The following is a 22855-nucleotide window of genomic DNA, read 5'->3' as shown; positions in this document are numbered from 1 at the left end:
GCAAATGCCTCCTTCCTCGAGCTGCCCTCAACACTGAGTTTCACCTTGACTGTGACTCGCGCTTCTCAGACCCACGGTGAGGCAGCTACCGCCGAAAAGGGGGGCCCTGGGAGAATGGAAAGATGCTCACTGATATGAGGGAAACCCTGTCTCACCCCTCGTTTTCTGCCTGTTGGAAAACATGCTCGCTTCTCCTCGGCAAGTGGATTTCCCTTCCCAGGCCTCCTATTTTTTTTATAGGTTTGTCCCCCAAAAGGAAAATGGCAAAATTCTCCTAAAAGAATGTACTCCGCAGTCACGGCAGATCAAAGAAAACGTAGCTGCGTTGGACGCGAGTCTTAATCTCTGTCCGTTCCGTTCTTAGTCACCCGATTGTCTGTCGCACTAGATTCCTTCTTAAGTATTTGCACTGAGGAAACTGGATTTGCTGCCCTTTGAGCTATTGTGGACAAATGGGCTTTTTAGTTGGCAAATCCAGAACTTTCCATCCTCATCGGCCAACACTTTGTGAGCTCTTATTCAGTCTATAGCGGGGTCCTGTACATGAGCGGGGAGATTACCAAAGTTTTTAAAGTCAACTCAGAAAATAAATCAACATTTTTGTTTGTCAGTAAGAGCTGATGGCATATATATTTACATATGCGCGTGTGTGCACATACACGTCTGTAAATAAATGACACACCTTGGTGAAAGCAATGTTATTTGGTTAAGACTGAAGGCATTGTTGGGAAGGAAGGGGGTGGAATTAGATGTTGACACAGAAGGTGTTTCAAATGTCAGATCTCAGTGGTAATGGGAAGGAAAAGAAAAATGGCTCCTTTAGAGCGTATCAATTCATCATTTTCCCGTTCGCAAACACTGGCAAAAGCGAGAGAGGCTGTGTGCCTTTCCTTGAGAGCTGCCCTTTAGTTCCCAGAGAGATGAAGTCTGGGCTGATGTCAAGGTTGCTAAGGAAACAATGTCTGCTTATGAATAGCAAAGCAAATAGACATATAAACCGTGAGTAAATCATTAATTGATTAATATTATTATTGATGGGATCTGGAGAGACTTACATATTCCTTCTTTATTCCAAGTTCTCAAAAGTTTTCTTTCATCACAAAGCAAACACTCGGACGGCCACTTCACGGACAATTATTCTCTCTGTGCCCCACGCCCTGGCGAGGACGAAGGGCTCGCTCTCAGATTTTAATGGATCAAAGAAAATGGTAGACCAGGCAAAAGAAGTGTGCTTCGTGTTTTGGGGTTTTTCTTTAATTGATGGCTGTGGTTTTTGCAGAGAATGGAAAATGCATTAAGGATAGTTTGACTTCAACACAAAGCACATTTTGGTTTGACAAACAGATTCGAGGAGAGGCCGAGACACATCTTCTGACCACGATTTTGTCTGTGTCGATGGCTTCTCTTTCAGTGGTCAGATTTCACGGCAAAGGGGCAGGGCCGGAGGCGTGCTTAGCGGTGCCAGCTGCAGGGTGGTGTGGGGTGCAGGGAAGGCCAAAGGTGCAGGCCGCCAGCGGGCATGCACGCAAAGCTGGGAGGTACTCAGGCCGGCGGGCGCGGCCAGGGCACCACGGGGAGGCTGCTCTTGGGACGGGGTCGGGTCGGTGGGGGGGGGGGGGTCTCCCAGCTTCCTATTAGCCCAGCCTGGCCGAGTGAGTCAGCGTTTCCTCCTCCGGGCCCATCATTCCTGGGGGTCACCTCGGAGGTTGGTGAGAGGAGAACTAGCCCGGTTGGGTTTTTCCTTTTTGCCTCTGGCCCCGTCATCGGTCCAACCCCCTACACAGACACCCTCCCTTCCCCATGACCTCCCTCCCTCAGGGCTGCAGGTCTGCAGTGCGGCCATGACCACTGCCACCCAGGGGGTGTGAGGCTGGAGACAGGCCGTCTCCTGCGAGGCCACAGCTGGGGTGGCAGAGAGGCCTGGCTCGCAGCATGCCGCCCACCCTGTAAGCCTCCTGGAGCTGCACCTGCCTCGCTGTGTGACCTGAGCCAGTCGCTTAACCTCTCTGTGCCCTGATGTCCTCCTCCACATACTGGGGATGGGCACAGCCCCTACCTGCAAGGGCTGCTGAGAGCACGGCTTTGCCAGCGTCGTCAGCGTTCCCAGGAGGGAAGCGGAGACCAGCGAGACTCGGCTTGGTTGGCCGCGCGCCCACTTTCTGGCCCCTGCTCTAGATACCGCGGGTGCCCTCAGCCGCCACAGGACTTTAAACGAGGAAGGGCCTCAGGCCTCACCCACCCACCCTTCGCTTAGGCTGAGGAGGACAAACTGTGTCCGGCATCACCCACGCTGCACTCCTCTCCGCGGGGGGGCTTGCCTGGAGTTTGGGAGGCTCAGATGCAGGGCTGCCGGGGCAGACGCCCAGCGAGACGCTGACCTGGGAGGGACGTGATGAAAGGTTGTTGACTGAATAAGCTTGGTCCCCACAGGGAGGTGCTAGTGGGAAGGCAGGTGGGTAGAGCCACAGCCCGAGGAGGCATGAGCCCGCGGGGCCTGGGCACAGGTAGGCGTGAGGCGGGGGCAGGGCCTGGGAGAGCCTCCTGGAGGAGGTGGCTTTTGAGGGGGTCTTGAGGAGTGAAAAGAAGCCTGGCGGAGGCTCCAGAAGCCAAAGAGGCAAAGCCGTGGAGGCGTGGGGACGCGGGGCGCCATTTGTCCCAGGACAGCAGCAAGGAGAGTTTCTGTTCCTTCCTCCTCCCGGTGAGTAACCCCATCTTCATCCTCCAGGCTCCCAGCAGGTGAGAGGGGAGCTTCATTACCTGAGCCCGGGGCCTCCCCAGACAGACCCCACCCAGCCTCCTTCCACCCGGAGCTGGTGTGGGGCTTTGGGAGAGTCCCCGTGTCCCAGGAGGGAGGGGCCATGGAGCTGTGGTTGGACGGCAGTGCCTGGATGACCCTCCGCATGGCTGGGCTCCCGCTCTGAGGCACACGCACCCGACGGCCCATTGGAAGGAACAGGTCTTGCAGCTTGGGGGGGTTCCCAGAATGGGGGGCTACAGGTGGCCTACGGAGTCAGCTGGGCACTTTGTGTTTGTGGCAGCCACACTCAGCTTTGAGGACAGCCAAGTATTCACACTGAGAACTTGGGACTGAATACTGGAATGCCTGTCTACACTCTTCCCAGGCTAAAATGGGAGCATGGGCAGGGGAGGAAGAGGAGAGAGGGTCACCTGCACTCTCCCCTTCCACCCAGGAAGAGGCAGGGGGGCACTCCCTTGCCCGAGTTCTGTAGATTGGGCAGTCAAGTTTCAGAGAGGTTGCTTGATGAACCTGAAGAAACACAGCTAGGAAGAAGCTGCAGTGGCCCAGCCCAGGATCCTCCAAAGCCCTGTGCATCTCCACCAGGCACAGCCGCCCTGGGGTCCTGGCTCCCACAGTCAGAGCTTTGATGCAGCCTTCCGGGATGTCTGTGGGGTTTATCAGGCTGGCGTTTGAAGAGCATCGCAGGAAGGGGCAGAGGGGGCGGACGGTCGCGTGTGAAACTCCGTGAGCACGTGGCTGAGGCTGGGGACCATGGGAACGTCCACCCCTAGACAAAGCAGAGGCGTGGAAGGCACAGCTGGACCTCCCACCACTGCTTGCTCTGTGGCTCTCAAATCACCCGAGACGATGGCTCAGACCCCCGGGCTCGTACCCCAGAGACTCTGGGAAGGTCTGGAGTGGGGCCCCAGAAGACGCATGTTTGGCCAGAGTTGCCACCGTGGAGTTCAGCAGGGGTCTGCAGACTGCAGGGCTGGTGCTGGTTCCCACGGCAGCCGCACGTGACCGTCGCTGGGCCCTGGGAGGACGGGGCCGGAGGGGGCTGGTTTGGGGTGTGGAAACCTCCTGCCTGGGCAACGAGAGAACATGAGTGTTTGGAACAGTGGGGCTCGTGGCTGCACACTTTGCTCCCCAAAGCCCCCTTTTGTTTGCTGTCTACCAGGCCCCTCGGAGAACCTACCCGCGGGCACGTTCTCAGAGCTGGAGACATTTCAGAATCGTCGAATAATAGGGTTCAAAATCAAAATCCTCCCCTTCCTCCTGTCCCAGAAAGGCCTGTCTGGACCCAAACGTGGACACAAATAGATGTGCCTTGACCCTCTCCTTTCAATGAAACGCTTTCTCTTTGGCTTGTGGTTTTAGATGAGACGCTTCCATTATCCGGTTCATAAAAGCAACAGGCTCCAGTCTGTGTTATAATTCTGAGTACAACCCCCCACCCCCCTGCATGGATCCCTGGGTTTTCAGGCTGATCCCCCTGCCTGGGGAGGGGTCTGCAGGAGGCCCCACACGGGGGACTTAGGGGCAGGTGGGAGACCGAGGAAGTGCCACGAAGCTCTCTGTGCAGGGACCCCACATTCCACCCTCCGTTCCCACCGTCCTCCCCAGTGTTGACAGCTCCCGTGCAGATTCCTTCCACGGGGAATCAGCCCTCGCACAACATGAACGGGCTCGTTTTATATCAGAAGCCTGAATTTTAACTGACAAATTGGACAGGTTCCCTAAGGCAAGGGTTACTAAGCTTTGTCATTCTCGCTAAAAATGTGATTTATAATATATTCCTATGTGCTAGACACTCCTTTCCCCAGGAATGAAGACCTAGCATGGGAACAGGAGGTCTCCTCGCTATCTGGACCCCGTATAAAAATAAAGCTCCTCAAAAGTTTTCATTAGCATATAAACAGAGGTGCAGCAGTCCGTGTGCAGCGTGGCCAGCTGGGCTTCCTTTCATTATGTTTTAATGGTATTTTAAGCAGTCAGACACTTAAAATTCAGGGCAGGGCAAGAATAACCCACAACTTACTTTAGAATTTTATGTTCTAAAGGAAAGACCTAAGGGTTTGATGAAAGACATTGTATTTCCTAGCACCTCTTCTTCCAGTTTATAAAGTAAAAACAGTATGTGTTGCTTCTTAAATACTCTGATATTTGTGAATGCAGAATGTCAGATATTGGAGATCAATCCACGCCTGCAGCCGACCTTCCTCAGAGACCCTTTGTGAAACCACACACAGAAAAGCAGGTGAAGCCGTCTGACTGCTGGGACGTGGGAGTTAAAGTTGCAAACTCATTTCGCCCGAGATAACCGGGAACGCTCCGAGCCGTCCAAGTGGGCAGAAGCAGATTTGATCTCCGCGTCTGATTGCTTAGCAGAAGTCAAGCAGCCGATTTTTCAACAATGTCTCCGTATCATGAAACTTCCTAAAAATCTTCAAGGGGGTAACTTGAGCTTGTGAAAAACGATCCCCAATGTCAATAGGACAAAGCTTCCCTTCCAAGATATGATTGGGGGGCTTGAAGCAGGCCTTTCACATCTGACTTGACAAGCAGCTTTTCTCTTTGTTCCGCCCGCTCCGGAGGGCTCGAGCGGGGCTTTGCCATTTCTTTGTTAAGAGGAAAAGTTAAAAAAAAAAGTATATAATAGTATTAATTTAGAATTGCATTCATCCAGTAGGAATGTTCATTTTACCCAGTATTTTTTTGCTTGAAAACAATACTAGTTTTTCTAGGTGATATGTGTCTTTTACTTAATTGTGTGCATATCTGAGCGTCTCAGGGCTTTGTTCAGAGCACTGGCGAAGGACATACTGACCGTACGAGCAAAGGACTGCTGAGAGGACTGATATAATCTTCAGGCTCCACCAAGCGACACCCGGTGTCTAGAATCCGTGACGTCCAGGCTGCTGAGGGCTGGTCTGGAGTTTCTCGCCACATGGTGACAGAAACACCGACAAATAAAGAGCAGCCCTAGAAGGGACCAGAATCCTGACTGTTTTCAACCGAGGACAATTTTGAAAAGCACTGCTGTAAGGAATGAAGGAAACTGGGCTCAAAATGACAAGCTTTGCAGGGAATATGAAAGCTGTTTGTAGGCATCACATGAAAAACAAAAATTATTCTGAATTGCTTCAGAAGGCTGAACAGGAACAAATGTGGCAAAACTGCATTTTTTTTTTTTTTTGAGACAGGGTCTTGCTCTGTCACCAGGGCTAGAGTGCAGTGATGTCATCATAGCTCACTGCAGCCTCATACTCCCGGGTTCAAGCGATCCTCCTGCCTCAGTCTCTCGAGTAGTTGGGACTGCAGGCATGCGCCACCAAGCCAGGCTAATTTTTCTATCTTTTACAGAGAGGAGTCTTGCTCCTACTCTTGCTCAGGCTGGTCTCAAATTCCTGGCCTCAAGCAATCCTCACACCTGGACCTCCCAAAGTGCTAGGATTACAGGTGTGAACCACCTCACCGGCCCCCAAACTGCATTTTGACTGAGGACCAGGGAGACCTTTCTAGAACTACTCAGTCCCCAAGTCCCCAGGGTGTTTATGTTCAGACTAGGCTAGAGTACTGACTCACAATCCAGGGCTCTTTCCTCGGACATATTGTTCTTGGAGCAGTTACCACCAGCAAAGCCCTGTGCTGAGAGCTCGGCCTCCATGACCAAATGTAATCTTCTGTTAGGAGTGCTACGAGGGGCTTCGCAAGTGGCCTTGCCATTCCCCTGAGCCCACTCCAGTTCCCCAGGGAGGGTGGGCCAAGCAGCAAGCAGAGGGTGTGTGTGGTGGGGTTGGGGACCCTCAGCGGCAGAGAAAGAACCACAGAAGGATGGAGCTGAGCGGAAAGCCCTCTCCCCACTTCCCGACACACTGAGGTCCTCCAGATGGCGTCTGAGCCAGGACCGGAACCCAGGGTCCTCACACAGGGCCCTTCCTCCGAGAGGGGGGTGAGGTGAGCTCTGGGAGAGAAGCGCCTGCTCAGGGTCTCCTTGTGCTCAGCATCCCCAGCTCTGGGAGCCCACCTGGGCCTGCCCGGTGCTCAGCGCCTCTGCCAGAGGCACTTCCCCAAGTGCCCACCAGGTGGCACTCCGTGGTCTCAAATGGCTGCTTGCAGGTGCCGGACAGCCAGCGGCTTTCTTCGCTCTGGTGCGTTTTTCTCCTCTCTGCCTCCAGCACAAACATTCCACGATTCTCCGTGGCAGATACTTTTGCTTTCCTGCCAAACGGCCTTCCCTCTTGTCTCCCTGCCCCTGGCTCCTTAGCACGCTTGTCCCCCTTTTGTGGCCCCTTTTGCTGGCCATGTCCCACCAGAGTCTCACAACACAACGGTGGGACTTCCGGGGCTGAGGACACCCTAGAATTCCATGGGAATGACCCCTGGGAATGCTCCAGAGAGCAGGGGAGGCCGGCGGAGGCTCTCGTGTCCTCCTGGGCATCCCCGACCCGGGAATGAGTGTCTCCAGTCCCGGCCGCCCCTGGCCTGGCGGGTCTGACTTCTCAAGGCCCCCGCGTGCCTGGAAACACCTGCCTCACCTTCCCGACTGTGAGCCCGGGGAGCGCCCACCTGTCCATTCCCTGTGCCACGTCGCGAAGCACACGGTAGAGTGTAGAGTGTTTGGGGTTGTTGTCATTGATGGACAAAAGAAAAAGAAACATTTTAAACGTAGATCACTGAGACAAGGAAATACATTCAAAAACAGTAATAGCTCTAATCATGGAAATAAAGAAAGCAAGAAGGTGTGTGTCCACACAGGATACATTTGGGCGGAGTGTGGGGTCCTGGCTTGGAGAGGCTTTGGGGACAGCAATAGCGACCTGCATTGTGATGGAGGTCTTGGCAGGTCATGAGGGAGGGGCTGGAGCCACCCGGTGCAGGGCAAGGTGAGTGTCGTCCTTGGGGGCAGAGAGGCTCCCGGCTGCAGCAGGGTGGCCAGGAGCGCCTGCGCCCCGTGAGCTGGGAGACCCCCTCCAGCCCTGCTTCCCAGCATGGCAGGTCCTGCACAGACATCTCCCCTCCCGGAAGCCCGGACTTAAAAAATGGCCAAACCGTCAATTACTTAACATTGTTTCCTGGGCGGTACGTCTGTGGTGGTGGGGTTTGTGTGTGGCATGAAAAATAACGGAAATAACAGAAAACAAAGTTGGGAAGCCCGGCCGAGGGAGGCGGGGTCACCCTGGGATGACTGATCGCCCCTGAGAGCGTCCAGTCCAGGCCGTCGAGTTGTGTGACCGTCCCGGGAGAGCAGACGACAGATGTGGTCATCCGTTTTCGGGGGTGTGGACATTTCTAGGTAGTGGGTGAACTCATAAAAGGTGTGATCACAACAGTGACCAGGTGTGGAGCACTTACCAGGTGCCAGGCGCTGCTCTGGGAGCGTCCCACACCCTCTCTGAACGCTCGCAGTGACCCAGTGAGATTTCAGATTTGGAAACTGAGTCACATCAAGGTGACATAACATGCTAGGTCACGTGGCTGGTGGCATTTGAGGCGGGGGTTTGGACACAGGCAGCTTGGCTCTGGTGCTCCTCTCTCAACCACAGGTCTGTGTTGACAAGCCCCCACCCCGAAGCTTCGGAAAGATATGACTAAACTAGCATTTAAGGAAGTGTTTCCTCCCTGGACCCAGATCGAGGGGTCCATGTTGGCTGGAGGTACGCATTCAGAAGCTGGGACCATCCTTCACCAGCTTCCTTGAGGCCAAGACGTTACCATTTGCAAAGTATCCCCATAGACTTCACATGCCCACATGGTGGCCCGGGGCCCACAGCTGCCGGCCTACTGAGCTGGGCTATTCCTGCCCTCTCAGGGCATCTTCCCGGCCTGTGTCCCCTGCACGCCCCCCACCGTGGACGCAGCCCACTTCTCAGATCCGTGATGCCAGTTCCTGGGGAGGATTTTGGCTCTGAAAATTGAAAGTAGGGCACTTAGGTTAGAAATGTTATGGACAAAATAATTCATGAGGATTCGTAAGAGTCTAGATGAGGGGGGGCAAAACCAGCAAAGGAGAGGAGGAAGTGAATGACATAAAAATTGGGGGCTTGGGAAGACAATGATAGGGTGGTTAAAAACGGGAAGGATTTGGTATAAAGAAAATAAGTTCTGCTTGAGCAACGTTTGGTGGTGGCGAGAGTCACTCCCGTGGCAGAGCGGCGGAAGTGAGGGTGAGAGGTGAGGGCCGGGGAGCACATCTGTGAGTCATCTGGAGCCGACGGAGCCCGGGAGCACGCGAGGCCTCCCCACACCTCCTGGCGGTGGCCTTCACCTCGCCCTGCTGCGGCCGCCCACGCCCGGGCCTCGTCCCCACTCGGAGGTTCCAACTGCACCCGGGATCCCACTCCCTGACCACAGCTTCCGCGGCGCCCGGCCTCTCACGCCTCCGTGCCGCCACACCCTGACCTCGTCCTGATCTCGGCTCCCTGCGCTTCCCCGTGGGCACCGGCCGCCCCGCTCGTCTCCAGGCCTCCTGACCGCACAGGACATCATCGCCGCCGCGCCGTTGCCAGCGCCCTCAGCTCCTTGGCCCCTGCGTCCTTCCGCCCTGCTCATCCGGCAGAGCCCAGCCGGGCTTTGCACAGCACCTGTCTCCTCCACCCCTGCACCAGCCTCCGCGCTGGGACGGGAGGAAGCCCACACCAAGGATGTTTGGTGCCCGGAGCCAGCTGCTTGCTGTGCCCCCCACCAGCCGCCTCCTCGTCTCCCTGGCATGTGTGCCAAAGCTGTGGCATCTCCCAGTGGAGGACTCTGCCTTCCAGTTCACAAGGGAAACCAGGAGCATAGTCCCCCAGCCCTGTCCTCCCCTGCCTACAAGGGCATTTTCCATGCCTCTGCACTGTGCCAAGTGCCGTGTGACCGTGTCATCTCGTTCATCCTCGTGCCAACCCTCCTGTATTCTCATTTTGCAGATAGGGCACCTGAGACTCAGTGAGATGGAGTGACCTGCCTGAGATCCCTCAGATGGCAAGTGGCGAAACGAGGCCGTGGGCTTCACACTTGTGCCCCAAGGCCACAGAGTGGGCACTGGGCTGGGAGCCAAGGGTAGAACGGTAACTCAGATAGACAAGGTTCCTGCCCTCATGAAGCATACGTTTTAGGACCGACAGACAACAGACAAATGAATGACTCCGTTAAATAATTACAGACTGTGTAGCTGCTGGCAAAGGAAGACAAGGAGTTAGATCAATGATGGAGAAGGCAGAGCGGACTGGCTTAGCCAGGGGCCAGCAGGGAAGGGAAGCTAACAGCCTCCCGTCCCTCCTTGCTGCACCCCAGTCCCGGAGGAGACACCTCCACGTGTTCAAGGGCCGTGCAGCCGCCCACGCGTGTGCAGGATGCAGCGTCAGCAAAACAGTCGCACCCCCACTGTGAGCAAGTGTCTCTGGTACAGACGCTTCGCTTCGGGGACTGAATTAACGAGGCCCAAAGGTGGGGAGGTGGTGGGGGTATTCCTGGGATTATTCAGCCATCCAGGAAAGAAATGGGTCCTTCGAGAGGAAGCCAGGGTTTGGACTGTTAGCCTTGGATGGGCGTCTCTGCTGGTTCCTCCACCGTGGGTAGAAAGACGGCCTTGACCGCCACGGAGGCGGGTCAGTTCAATTCCCTTCAACAGTTGTTGAGCACCTGTCCCAGGCTGGGCTCCCCAGGGAGTGGGATGGGGATTTGGGTGCAGGAAGTGTACTGGGAAGTGCTCTCAGGATCACTGTGGGGAGTGAAGGATGCTGGGTGGGGCAGAGTGAGAAGTGGAACGTTTGCGGGTGGCAGTAGGGGGGTGGCTGTAGTGAGGGGCTGTAGGTGCCTTGGGCCCATGCTCGGCCTCAATCCCTGCCGCTGTGGCCGGTCGATTCAGGAGACTGTTGTGTCAGTTCCAGGGTGGCTGGTGACGAAGCTGCTGGCTGAAGTCGCTCTGTCTACTTGGTTGTTTAATGCCTCTTCTGTGTCGAGTACTCTCTGGTGGGCGCTAACAAATGATACAAAGGATCTTTTTTCTCGTCACCTGTTCTCTTGGTTCATTGACATCTTCTGCACATCTTGCTCCCAGTGCTTGTCCTTCCAGGCCTCTGACCAAGCTACTGAGTCTAGATATGCTCCAGCCTTGGGCCACTCTCTTTCCACATGAAACAGAGGACCAGGCCCCCCACTCTAAGCTCTGTGCCCAAGATTTTGACTCACTGCAGTCTCTCAAAGCCACCTCTGAATGGGGCTGCAGTGCGGTCACACTGTGCTTTTGGTTGCACCCACAAACCAAATGTGATGGGCAGAATGGTCCCCCAAAGAGGTCCCCATGCTAATCACTGGATCTGAGAATATGTTAAATTACACTGTAGGGGGCAGTCAAGGTTGCAGATAGAATTAAGGTTGCTACTCAGCTAATCACAAGAGGGGAGAGTATCCTAAAGCATCCAGGTGGGCCCAGTGTAATCACAGGGTTCCTGGAAGCAGAAGAGGGAGGGGAGGAGAGTCAGTGTCGGAGTCGGGGGTGACGATGCAAGCAGGGACCAGAGGACGCCAGAGCGAGAAGGAATCGACCCTTCAACCCTCGTGGCCGGCTTGGAACGGAGGAAGAGGGTCTGTGAAGCCAGGGGAGGCGAGGAAATAGTCTCCCCAGCGTCTCTGAAGGAGCACGGCCCTGTGGACGCCTTGGTTTTAGTGCAGTGAGACCCATTTCAGTCCTCTGACCTCCAGAACTGTAAGATACCAAATTTGTGCTGTTTTAAGCCACTAAATTTGTGATGATTTGTTACAGCAGCCATCAGAATCTAATACACCAACAAGCCCATCTGCGACCCCATCCTGCTCCTCCTCCTCCTTCCTGTGACTGTAGCTGTTCCCACCTGTGTGGCTGTAGGCGGTGCGAGCTTAGGACATGTCCCAGTGCGCTGGAGGTGGACGACGTGACTTTGGGCCACCAGCTTGTGCTGCTTAATTCTGCCGCCTGGCCTTGCTGGTGCCCAGCGAGATGTGCCGTTTCCATCTCACAATGAATTGCGGCTGCGCCCTGGAGGGTCTGGCGGAATCCAGCCCCCGGCAGGCAGTACCTGCCTCACGGTCAGTTGCCACATGGTCATGATCGGGTTCGATATCTACCAGGAGCTTGTTTTCTTTCAGAGTTTGATGACTTTTGGTAAATGTATTCAGGTGTGTGATCAGCACAGTACTCCAGTTTAGATCACGTCCCTTACCCCGATGTTTCCACTGTGGTCCGTTTGCAGCCTGCCTTGCGTCCTTGCAGTCTGTCCCTGTTCCCACCCCAGCCCCAGGCAAACACAGACCTGCCTTCTGTCTATAGTTCTTGCCTTTTCTAGAAATTTCATATAGATGTACTTATACAATAGGTAGTCTTTTTTTTGTCTGATTTCTTCCCCTTATCGTGACGTTTTCGGGTTTATCCATGTTGTATGTATCTCTCCACTCCGACTGGTCAGAACTCAAACATCTCCCAGCCCTGTGTGAGTTCTGGGGATTGCTAAGGGCAGAGCTCCCTGACAGCCCCATGGACTCTCCGCCGGGGCACACACAGTTTAATATTTAGTCTGAGACTCGGCCAGATTCCTATCTGATTTCTAGAATTCACGCTCTGCGAAGCTCCCACCTCCGGAAATTCCAGCTACCTTGATTTGCAACCTGTGATCTCTGTCCCCTTAATTCAATGAGACCGTGTTGCTGTCCTGGACGCCTGCCTTCTGCCCTGTCAGGTGGGAAGTGAGTCCGGGCAGAAAGACTGGGGGTCAGAAAGATCACCCCAAATATTTATGTTCTCTCAGGGATCCTAGTCCTGTCTTGATGACTGTAGTTTTATGGTAAGTCTTGAAATCAAATAGTTTAAGTCCTTCAACTTTATTCTTCCTTTTCAAAATTGTTTTGGATATTCTGGATCCTTTGCCTTTTCATATAAATTTATAAGCAGCTTTTCAAAATCTTTTACAGAGTCTGTTAAAATTTTAATTGGAATTACGTTGACTCACAATAGATCAACTGACATCTTAACGATATTGAGTATTCCAATCCACAGACACGGCATATCTTTCCATGGACTTAAGTCTCTTTCAACTTCCTTTTGTAATGTTTTGTGGTTTTCATTATACAGGTCTTGCACATCTTTCATTAGATATAATCCTAGGTATTTTTTGGTATTATAGTAAGTGAAGTTGTTTTTTAAATTGAATTTGTAATTGTTCCTTGCTAGTCTATAGACATACCTATACAATTAATTTTCATATATTAACCCTGTATCCTGCAACCTTGCTACTGTGTTCACTTATTAGGTCTAGTATTGTTTTTATAGATTCATTAGAACTGTCTACACACACTTCTACTTTTTTCCTAATTTGTATGTCTTTTATTTCGTTTTCTAGCCTTGGCCAGGACCTTTAAAATATTAATTCATTTGGCTTTCAACAGTGTGATGTGCCTTGGCATAGGCTTCCTTATACTTATTTTGCTTGGTGTTAGTTTAGCATCTTATATTTGCAAGTTTCTACCTTTCACCAAATACAGAAAAAATTTTGACCATTATTTCTTCAAACACTTTTAAAAAAAATCCTATTTTCTCTTGCCTATCCTTCTGGTATTGTAATTAAACTAATATTTGGACATATGCTATCCACTAATATCCCTGAGATTCTTTCTGTTCATTGTTTTTCAATGCTTTCTTTTTTTTTTTTCTTATCTTTGGAAATTTTCTATCTATCTATGCAATGGTTCAGTTTCACTTATTCTTCCTTCTTTCGTGTCCTTCTGTCTGAGTCCCTCCAGTGAACTTTTAAGTTCAGAAATTGTATTTTTGAGGTTTAAGATTTCTATCTGGTTCTTTTGTATTGTTTCTACGTTTCTGCTGAGATTTACCATTTCTCTCTTGAGGTTTTTATTCACTGAAGTCATTTTTTGCTTTACTTCATTGACTTTAGTTGTAATAGTTGCTTTAAAATCTGCCGGCTCTTAATGTCTGGCTCATCTCATGGACGGATTCAACGGATTTTCTTTTTCCTTGAGGATGCGTCCCACTTCCTTGTTTCCTTGTATTTCAGGTAACGTTTGGGTTGTAGCTTGATGCTATGAATAAATAGTAAGCTGTAGGGATTCTGGATTCTGCTTCTTTCCTCTGCTGAGCACTGTTTCATTTGTTTTCACTGGTGATTTTCTCGTGTCGGCTTAGGCTGAAGACTCTGCTGCTTCAGGGGTAGTTCCAGTCTCGCTTCAGATCTTTTGTCTTTAGTTGTGCGCTTTGGGTCCATCCCACATGTGTGCACTGTAGTGGCAGTCAGAGACACAGATGTAATTAATGTGCGGATTCTCTCTGTCTTACTCTGTTTTCTGTTGCTTATAGCAGAGTACCTGAAACTGGGTAATTTATAAAGAAAAGCAGTTTATCTCTTATAGTCATGGAGGCTGAGAAGTCCAAGGTCAAGGGGCTGCATCTGGTGAGGGTCTTCTTGCTGGTGGGACTCTGCAGAGCAGGGGCAGTGCAGGCGTCACATGGCGAGGTGGCTGAGTGTGCCGGCTCAGGTCTCTCTTCCTCTTCTTATAAAGCCAGCAGTCTCACTCCCAAGATAGACCATTAATCTATTTAACTGTTAATCCATGAATGGATCATTCATGAGGACAGAACCCTCATGACCCAATCACCTCTTAAAGGCCCCACCCCTCAACACTGCCACATTGGGGGTTAAATTTCAACACGAGTTCTGGAGGGGACAAATATTCAAACCATAGCACCTTCTCTTTTGGGGTTTGTCCACTCTCTTCAGTGTTCATATTTTCATACACTGACTGTCATGTTCCCCCAGGCCAGAAAAAGCGTAGGGTTTTGCACATGTGCCCCCCACTGCTGCTGTGCACACTCACACACTACAATCAATCTGTCCCCAGATAGAGCTACGGAGATGCGAGCTTACCTGTACTCCCTGTCTCCTCGCTCCACGTGAACGTGTCTGTCTGCTTCTCTTCGCTCTCAGACACCTTCGAGTGGTTGCATTTTTGTGGTATGTATAGGTTTTATATTGTTTACTGTAGGGCGTGTGTGTTTATGGGTCCTCCAGTAGGGCCTTTGTCCATCTTACCCAGACGTGGAAAGCTGTCATGAACGGGTCCACAAAGCACTTTGAACAGTGCTGGTCTGAACGGCTGTTTCAATGACGGTCCCATTCAGGATGCTGTTTGCGAGTTTCTCTTCTCTTCCACAGTTTTCTGCCAGATGTTTATAATGGAGGCTCCCTGCCAGATAATGTCAATCCTGATAGCAGAATTCCAAGTTCAGGCCAAGAGGGCACGAGGAGTGTTAATAATATCCGAATAGTGTTTGGGACTGATTGCCTTGACAAAGCCCGTTTCATAAAAAGCAGTTCTGGCTTTTACAGACGGCTCTCAATGGATTTCCCTTCTTTTCTGTCAATGGATTTTCTTTCTTTTCTGCCCTTCAACCCTCTGTGGTCTCGGCTGCAGGGAAGTGTGAGGCAGAGGAAGTCCTCAGGCAGGAGCTGCACCTGGGCGGTGCCCTCAGAGATGGCCCTGTGGGAGGCCTGGGGCACTAGCGGGCAGCAGAGGGCAGAAGTCCCCAGGTGGTGTCGTGGTGGTCTGGAGCAGAGCTGTGTCATGAATGTTTTCTTTCTTGTTTATTCTAAACCCCATGAGTCGCGGTTGCTTTATTACTGTTTTATGCTCTGGGTGTTCACAGGGTGAAGCGGATTCTCTCCCAATCCCACTGCCCCTCGTTCCTTCTTGTGTCTCTCATCTTCCACCTGGGACTGTTTTCGTCTCTGACTCACACTCTTTTGTGCTTCCTCCAGCGTCGCTCTGTGGTACGTCCTTCAGCCCACCGAACACAGGCTGCCACTGTTTTGGTTTCCAGTGTTTCTGCCGAAAATGCAGCTCACTCCAATTCTCATTCCTTTGAAACTAAACTGTCTTTTCTTCCCTGTGGCTTCTTATCAGATTTTGCCTTTGTCTTTTCTGCAATTCCACTACGATGTATCTACATACAGATTTCTCTCCATTTACTCTGCTTTGTATTCATCGAACTTTTGGAATCTGTGGTTTGCAATCTTTCATCAGTTTTGGCAAATTCTCGGCTGTCGTCCTAAGTGCTGCCTCTGTCCTATTTCTCTCTCCCTTTGAGACTCCAGTTACCTGTGTTAGACTTTCTCAGCCTATTCTCTGTGTCTCTTAGCTCTTCTGTATTCTTTATATTTTTATTTCTTCATGCTGGATAATTTCTTCTGATCCACCTTCCAGTTTATTTATTCTCTCTTTAGGTCTCTCTAGCCTGTTGTTAATTCCATCTATTGAGTTCTTACTATGCTATTTTCTTTTCAGTTTCAGAACTTCCACTTATTCCTTTTACACATAATACTATTTCACTCATTGTATTTCAGTTCTTTGCTTGGACTTTTGAATTGTGTTTTATTTCTTTGAATATAGTAAACGTGTTGTTTCATTGGCTATGTCTGATAATTCCAATATCTTAAGTCTTTGTGGGTCAGTTTCTGTTGTACATTGCTTTTGCTGGTTCTCCTTATAATGTCTTATTTCCTTGTAGACCTAGTTATTTTTGTGTTGTTCACTATATTTGAGAATTATTTATAGGAATACTTTGATGCCCAGCATGCCACCTTCCTCCAAAGATGATTTTCATTTGCTCCTGCCATGTGTCCAAGTGTGCCACCATTCTGGGTCTGTCTAAATGCCAGTTCAATCGTTTGAGTTCCTTGGATCAACTAGGTGACAGAGGTTTTTGAAATATTTCACTCAGGTTTTTTTTGTTTTAATTTTTCTCATTCAGGGGATAGCTTTAAATAACCTATCCTGGGATTACCAGAAGACTAGATTCTAATATACTCCATGATACATGCTCAAAAAATGTTGGCTAAATTGAAATATGAAAAATAAAATTGTGAATGGATTGGTGGCAATCATAAGGAATTAGGGTAATAACTTTACAAATTATATAAAAACCATTGATCCCTATGATGCAACTATTACTAGTAACATCGGAATAATTGTGTCAAATACCAGTAAGCTATTGTCAGTCACTTACTACCAATTTTATCTTGAGCCTACACATAATTTCCTACCTATTTCCTGCTGTTTCTAATTTGCCAACCACCTGATGGCTTTCAACCTTCTTGCCCGGCATCCCTCCCACTCACTCATTTTTATACCACGCGTGGCCAACGTTCACACTTGCTGAGCTAAGCTAGCTAAGACAGACCCTGGACTGAAACAAACTATCTCATTGAATCCCCCCAACAACCCAATTAGCAGGTACTATTACTATTCCATTTCATTAAAAAAAAAAGTCTTACAGTGATGGTCGCTTGTCCAAATTCAGGTGATAAGAGATAAAAGTGGGATTCACATCATCCAGGCCTGCCTGGCTCTAGAGCTCATGTCCTCTGCGAGGTTAGCAAACCTTTCCTATAAAGGACCAAATAGTTGACATTTTAGGCTCTGTAGGCTATACAGTCTCCATCACAACTGCTCGGATCTGCCACTGTCATGCCAAAGTAGCCACAGATAATATGTAAATGAATGACTGTGACAGTTTCCAATAAAATTTTATTTCTGAAAATAGGTGGCGGGAAAGATTTGGCTCACAGGTTGTAGTTTGCCGATCCTTGCTCTGAACAATAACACTATTCTGTTATTTTTTTCCTCTCTTTTCTCAATCCCCAAAGTTTTCAGGTCAACAAATATTTATAGCATTGTTTTTAAGCGCAGGGCTGGATGGGGAAGACAAAATGCCAGCCTTGAGGGACCTCAGCTGCGGAAGACGGGTATCTAGCACATGTCTGCGGCACAGGCTGACTGGAAAGTCAGTGCCAAGAGAGGCACACACGGACCAGGGCATTGGTGGTATATGATACAAAGTTTCTACCGAGGGAATCACAGGCAGAGATGCTAAGGAGAAAGTTTCAGGTGGAGGAGCCGGCACAGCAAGAATTTTCTTATCTGTCACTCACCTTCCCGTCTCTTCACCAGTATTCACTTCCTCTTTCTTTTCCTTGCCAAAACCATATGCACTTTGGTCCAAGTCTGGTTTTGCCTGCACCTCACCACTTTCTCCTCTGATTTTCCTTTTTTCCTTCCCTCCCCCTCCCTCCCTTTCTTCCTTCCTCCCTTCCCTTTCTTTCTTCCTTTATGGCTTTCTACTTATTTATTTTTATTGACTTCTCTCTTGATTACTGAGTCATTGCTGATTCAGTTCTTCTTCAGTGGGCTTGGGTGAAAAATTCATATCAGAAATTTCATCTGAAGTTTTATTCATGTACATTAACACGGTGGCATGTTCATCTGGTTCACCCAAATCAAATAGTTATACAATGTTTAAAAATGCCACTTAGCCCAAGTGAAAAATTAACCTGGTTCTGTCAATTCAGTCAAGGTTGAAATCCTCTCTTCCGGGCGGTCAATAACACCTACTGTTTGACCAATTTAGTTTCCTTGTGTTTCTCTTACCTATACTTCTATACTTTTCATCTGAGCTGTTAATCTCTCTCTTTTAAAATCTTCACCCTTGTACGTTTTTCTTCCTCTTTTTCCATCCTCACTCTTTCCTGCACTCTTTGGATTGTTGCACTTCTCCTGGAGGCATGCTGATTCCTTTCTCCTTTCTGAAAATGTATTTAAAATATTCTTTGCTCATTAATTTCATGAATATTTATTGAGCAATTACCATATAGTAGGTCTTTTTCTAGCTGTTGGACTAGAGATATGAAAATAAAAGAGATGAAATCTCTACCCTTGTGGAGCTTACATTCTAGTAGTAGACAAAATAGGTAAGTACCAATAAACAAAATAATACAAAAAGTGTTAAGTGCTATGGGGAAAAATTCCTGGGGATCGGGAGTTAGGTAGTGTGTTACAATTTTAAATAGCTTGATCAGGAAGGTCACTAAGAGATCAGCTGAAGGCAGTAAGGAAGCGGGTCATGTAGGTACCTGCCAGGAGTGTTCTGTGCATGTGCAAAGTCCCGAGGCAGGAAGGTAACTTCCCCAGGTGGAGTGGGAGCAGGTGATGGGGAGGAAGAAGAAAAAAAACTTGTATCTGAAGAACACAAGCCCCTTTAAATTGTCAGCCCCAGACAGGCATTGGAATGAAACGGCAGTCACATCACTGCCCTTGCGCTGACGCCAAGCAGCCATGAAATGCCGCACAGCCTGTAGTTCAGCAGCACGTGGCTGGTCGCCATGCAGCGGTATCTCTGTAAACCAGTGAGAATTCCTGATGAACAACTGTAATAATCGCCCCTCTCCTTTTTTGTCTTAGTCACCATTTTATTGTGTAGATTCTCAGGTTAGGAACGTGCCAGGACTAGGTCTGGCTGAGAGCCCCTTCCTCGGCGACTTCCACCCTCACAGGAAGCCCACACCTGTGGGCCCCACGAGAAAGGGCAGGTTAGAGCCGGTGGTGGCGCTGCGCTGGTGCCCACCCCCCATGCAGGCAACCAGGGGCTGCCCAGCACCCGCTGCCACCTGGCTGACTTCATCTCCCGGCTGCGTCTCCCTCCCGAGGTCCCAGAGCCTCTCTGAGGGGCAAGTTCAGACATGTCCACACAGGAGGGTCTTTGTCCTGGGCTTTCCCCAAGCCCCTCACTCTGGCCAGGACTCCAGCAGGACCCCAACATGTTCCTCTGCCACCAACCCCCCAGCTACTTTGGAGGGCACTCCCCCTGTCAGTGCTGCCTTGTCCCTCTCCCCTGCCAGGCCCAGCCCCTCCTCACTGTCTGCTCTTCTGGGCCCAGCCTCAGGGCTCCAGGGGCTTTTCTCCCACCCACACAGTGATGTCCACCACCTGGCTGGCAGTTAGGATGCCCCTGCCACCCCTCTGGGCCAATCTATTGTTTTATTCATGGCTAGAAATGGGCCCAGGATGGGGCAAGGTAGGGGAGTAGAACGCCTCTTGCTGCGAGGGGGTCCATGGCTGCACCCCACTGTGCTGTCTGCTCCCCTGACGGTGCCAGCATGCTCTTTCCTACCCCTTCTAAACTGGCTCTGGGCCCTCCCCTTGCAGAACCAGCTGCTCCCCGTCTGCCCTGTACCCTCGGGACCGGAACTGGTGTCAGTGCCACACAATGACATCTTCTGGGAAAGGGGAGAGAGGGCATATTTGATCAAAGAAGGTGAGAACAGAATTTGCAAAGTCATAGCTTGAGGGACCTTCAAGGCCCTCTGGTCCAACTACCTCATCGTGCAGAGGGAAGATGGGGTTTGCCCAAGGTTCCGCCGCCAAGCCCAGGGCCGTTCCTTGGGCACTCGCTCCTCTTCCCTGTAACAGCTCTGTGCATGGGGGATGGAGGATTTTCTCTCTCAGTTACTGAAGGTTAATTCTGGGCCCCAAGATAAATAACCTGCTTAGAGTGATACAGCAGCACCGTGACCTGGTTACACCAGGGCAGGAACCCACCAAGGATACTGAGAGTTAAGTTCATGGGAGGCTGGATGTCCGTCTCATGCTGGAAACCCACTCTCCGACTCCCTGCACACCACAGGATCTTATCTGTCAGGCAGTGGGTTTCTTTTCACTGTGCCTCAGTTTTCCTTTCAGGAAAATGGGCACGAAGATGTGCATCACTCACGGCGGGGGAGATGTTTTGGATGGTGTTCCAAGGCCCAGAAGTTCCAAGGGGGAAAACAGCAGAGTTGTCCTCAGGAGACAGGATGCCATGGTCACCGAAGCCTTGACAACTGGGCATGGGGATGAGGCTGGGCACGAAGGTGCTCTCAAGCAGAGTCCCGAGGGAATGAGTGGAGGGAGGAGGGCGTGAGGCTCAGCCTCCTCAGCCCTTCTGGCTGTCAAGAGATCCACTCCCCAGTCGTATTCATAGAGAGCGGGCCCCAAACCACGACCTCCTGGCTCACGCCTGAGGGACCTCCCCACACACGCTGGCATGTTCTACTTCTCTTGCTGAGAACCGCAACTGGCAGATGGGGCACTGGACCCAGGAAATGGGCGGTGAGCCCTGGGGAGACACCCACCGTCTAGACTGGGATGAAGTAGGAGATGAAGGGAGAAGCTGGGTGAGCTGGGCAGGAATAGCAACACTGAAGGAGCCTGCGCAGGTGGGGCGCTGTCTGCTATCCCAGCCACCACCGCTCTGAGCCTGAGGTTGGTGTCGTTCTCCTTGCCCTGCCCTTGCTGCCGGCCTCCTGTTTGGCTGGGAGAGCCGAAAAGAGGCCTTTGCTCCAGCACTTTCTGTCTTTTCATGCTGCCCACATCATTGCCGGAGTTTTCCTCCTCTGTTCTGGGCTCTGCACTGTCGGATGACTGGGACCTGGTTCTCCACGGTTATTTTCTGGGCTTGCCACACTGGCTGGAGGTGCCCTGCGGGCAGCGGAAAACACCCTGTGGTCTGAACTCCCCAGATACCCTGGCTGCAGCTGCGCTGAAATTTCCTCGGTGTTTGTCTGGGGATCTGGGAAGAATGTCCTCTGGATGGAAGGATTAGCCAGCAGGGACTGCGACCAGACTCCAGGGCTCGGCCCAGAGCTCACAGGGCCTGAGGGATCCCTCCCAGGGTCATCTAAGGGGTCCAGAGATGAATGCACCCACAGAAAGGCTGGGCCAGGGGACTGCTGATGTGTGAAGGGCTGGGAGCAGGTCAGGCAAAATCAATCCCATGACTCTCCTGAGGCTGGAGCCAGGAAATCATCACCTTTAAACATGTGGACCCCTGAGAGGTTCTTTCCCTGCTTTGACTCAGTTAGGGACAATAACATGGTTGCAGGGAGCAGGGTGACGAGATGTCTGTCCAAGTACCAGGAAGAACGGCCCACATCAATTTGCAGGCACAGCCACAGTTACCCACGTGGATGTAGCCGAAGGGCACTGCCCTCTGCAGTCCACTGCAGTCCACGTTCAGGTGCCCACTCTTGTCCCGAGGGCAGCTGAGCCCAGGTCTCCTCTGATTGCCTGGGTTCAGCAAGTTCTCCAGCGGATACTTAAGACCCTGAGGGGCAAATGATACCACGTGGCAGATCTTCACAGGAGCCAGGTGGGCCCAGCAGCTGTTCCAAGTAAAAGGCAAAATGCCTTCTCCCAAGATTTTTTCTGTCACCACTTTGTGGCACTGCCTATGTTTTGGTCCCATCAGCTTCCAGAAGAGAAAGAGTCCTCACATAACTCTGGGACCATGGACCTGGAAGAGCCACCATTGCTTCAGACTGTGGACCACAAACCCATTCTCCTGCCAGTCTTGATCCTTTTTTTTTTTAACAAACAAACAAAAAAAAAACAAAATAAACTTGAGCGTCTCTTTTGTTCTCCAGAGCACTCTCTAAGGCAACTTGGAAGTGTGTCCCAGGCCTCAACCTGGGCCCGAATAAACTCTCTATATTAATTGTGCCTCAGCTTCCTTTTGGGTCGACAGAGTACAAGGAGGCCAGGGTGGTGGGAGCACAATGGGGAAGAGGCGACTAGTATAGAATCAAAGCCAGGTGGGGGGAGGAGGCAGACCATTTAGGGTCTTTTCCGTGGAGGAACTGTGGCTTTTACTCTGAGTGAAATGGAAATCCACTAGAGGGTTTTGGGCAGAGTGAAATGTTGACTTATATTTGTAAAGGCTCTAGAATGTAGGGAAATAAGAGCATAGGCCAAGAGAGACAATTAAAATATTGTCTCTTGCAAAATATTGCAATAGGAGTATATTGCAATATTACAGACAAGAAATTTGAAAATTATGGGGAATGTTTTCTGGAAGATTCAGAGTAATTGCTTTCGTTTTACAATTGAGGATAAGAAAACTAGGGGTCAGGATCTTGATGCATCCTAAATATATTTTACCACCCCCGACTCCAGGAAAAAATTGGGATATTTTGCCTTGCTAGCGTAAAGATTGTCAAACTTTTTGAATTGTCTGGAGCATCGCTAGGTGATCTAATGCCTGGCACATAGCACACAGAAAAGTTTGTGGAATGAATATGTAGTCAATTATATGGGTAAAATGAACGACAACATCAAGTAACTTGCTGGTGCAGCGTTCATTTCTCCTGCGCACTTTGGAGGTGCTTACTGTATCTTTAAATATTAGTTAGCAAAAAATGTAAAAAGTGCCACATTATAAACACACTCCTACTTTTCAATAGGAATGTCGAGGGGGTGGGTGCAAGTACATATTTT

General features: G+C 50.6%; 1 pseudogene; it reads right to left on the bottom strand.

Moving 5' to 3' along the window:
- Positions 1 to 18277: 18277 nt before the first annotated feature.
- Positions 18278 to 21913, bottom strand: LOC123639220 (annotated as a pseudogene).
- Between the last annotated feature and the right edge of the window lie 942 nt (positions 21914 to 22855).

The sequence above is a fragment of the Lemur catta genome, chromosome 6 (assembly GCF_020740605.2).
Source record: "Lemur catta isolate mLemCat1 chromosome 6, mLemCat1.pri, whole genome shotgun sequence".
In the NCBI taxonomy this organism is placed as follows: domain Eukaryota; kingdom Metazoa; phylum Chordata; class Mammalia; order Primates; family Lemuridae; genus Lemur; species Lemur catta.
The sequence above is the reverse complement of the archived record's forward strand: the minus strand, read 5'-3'. Positions and strand labels throughout refer to the sequence as shown.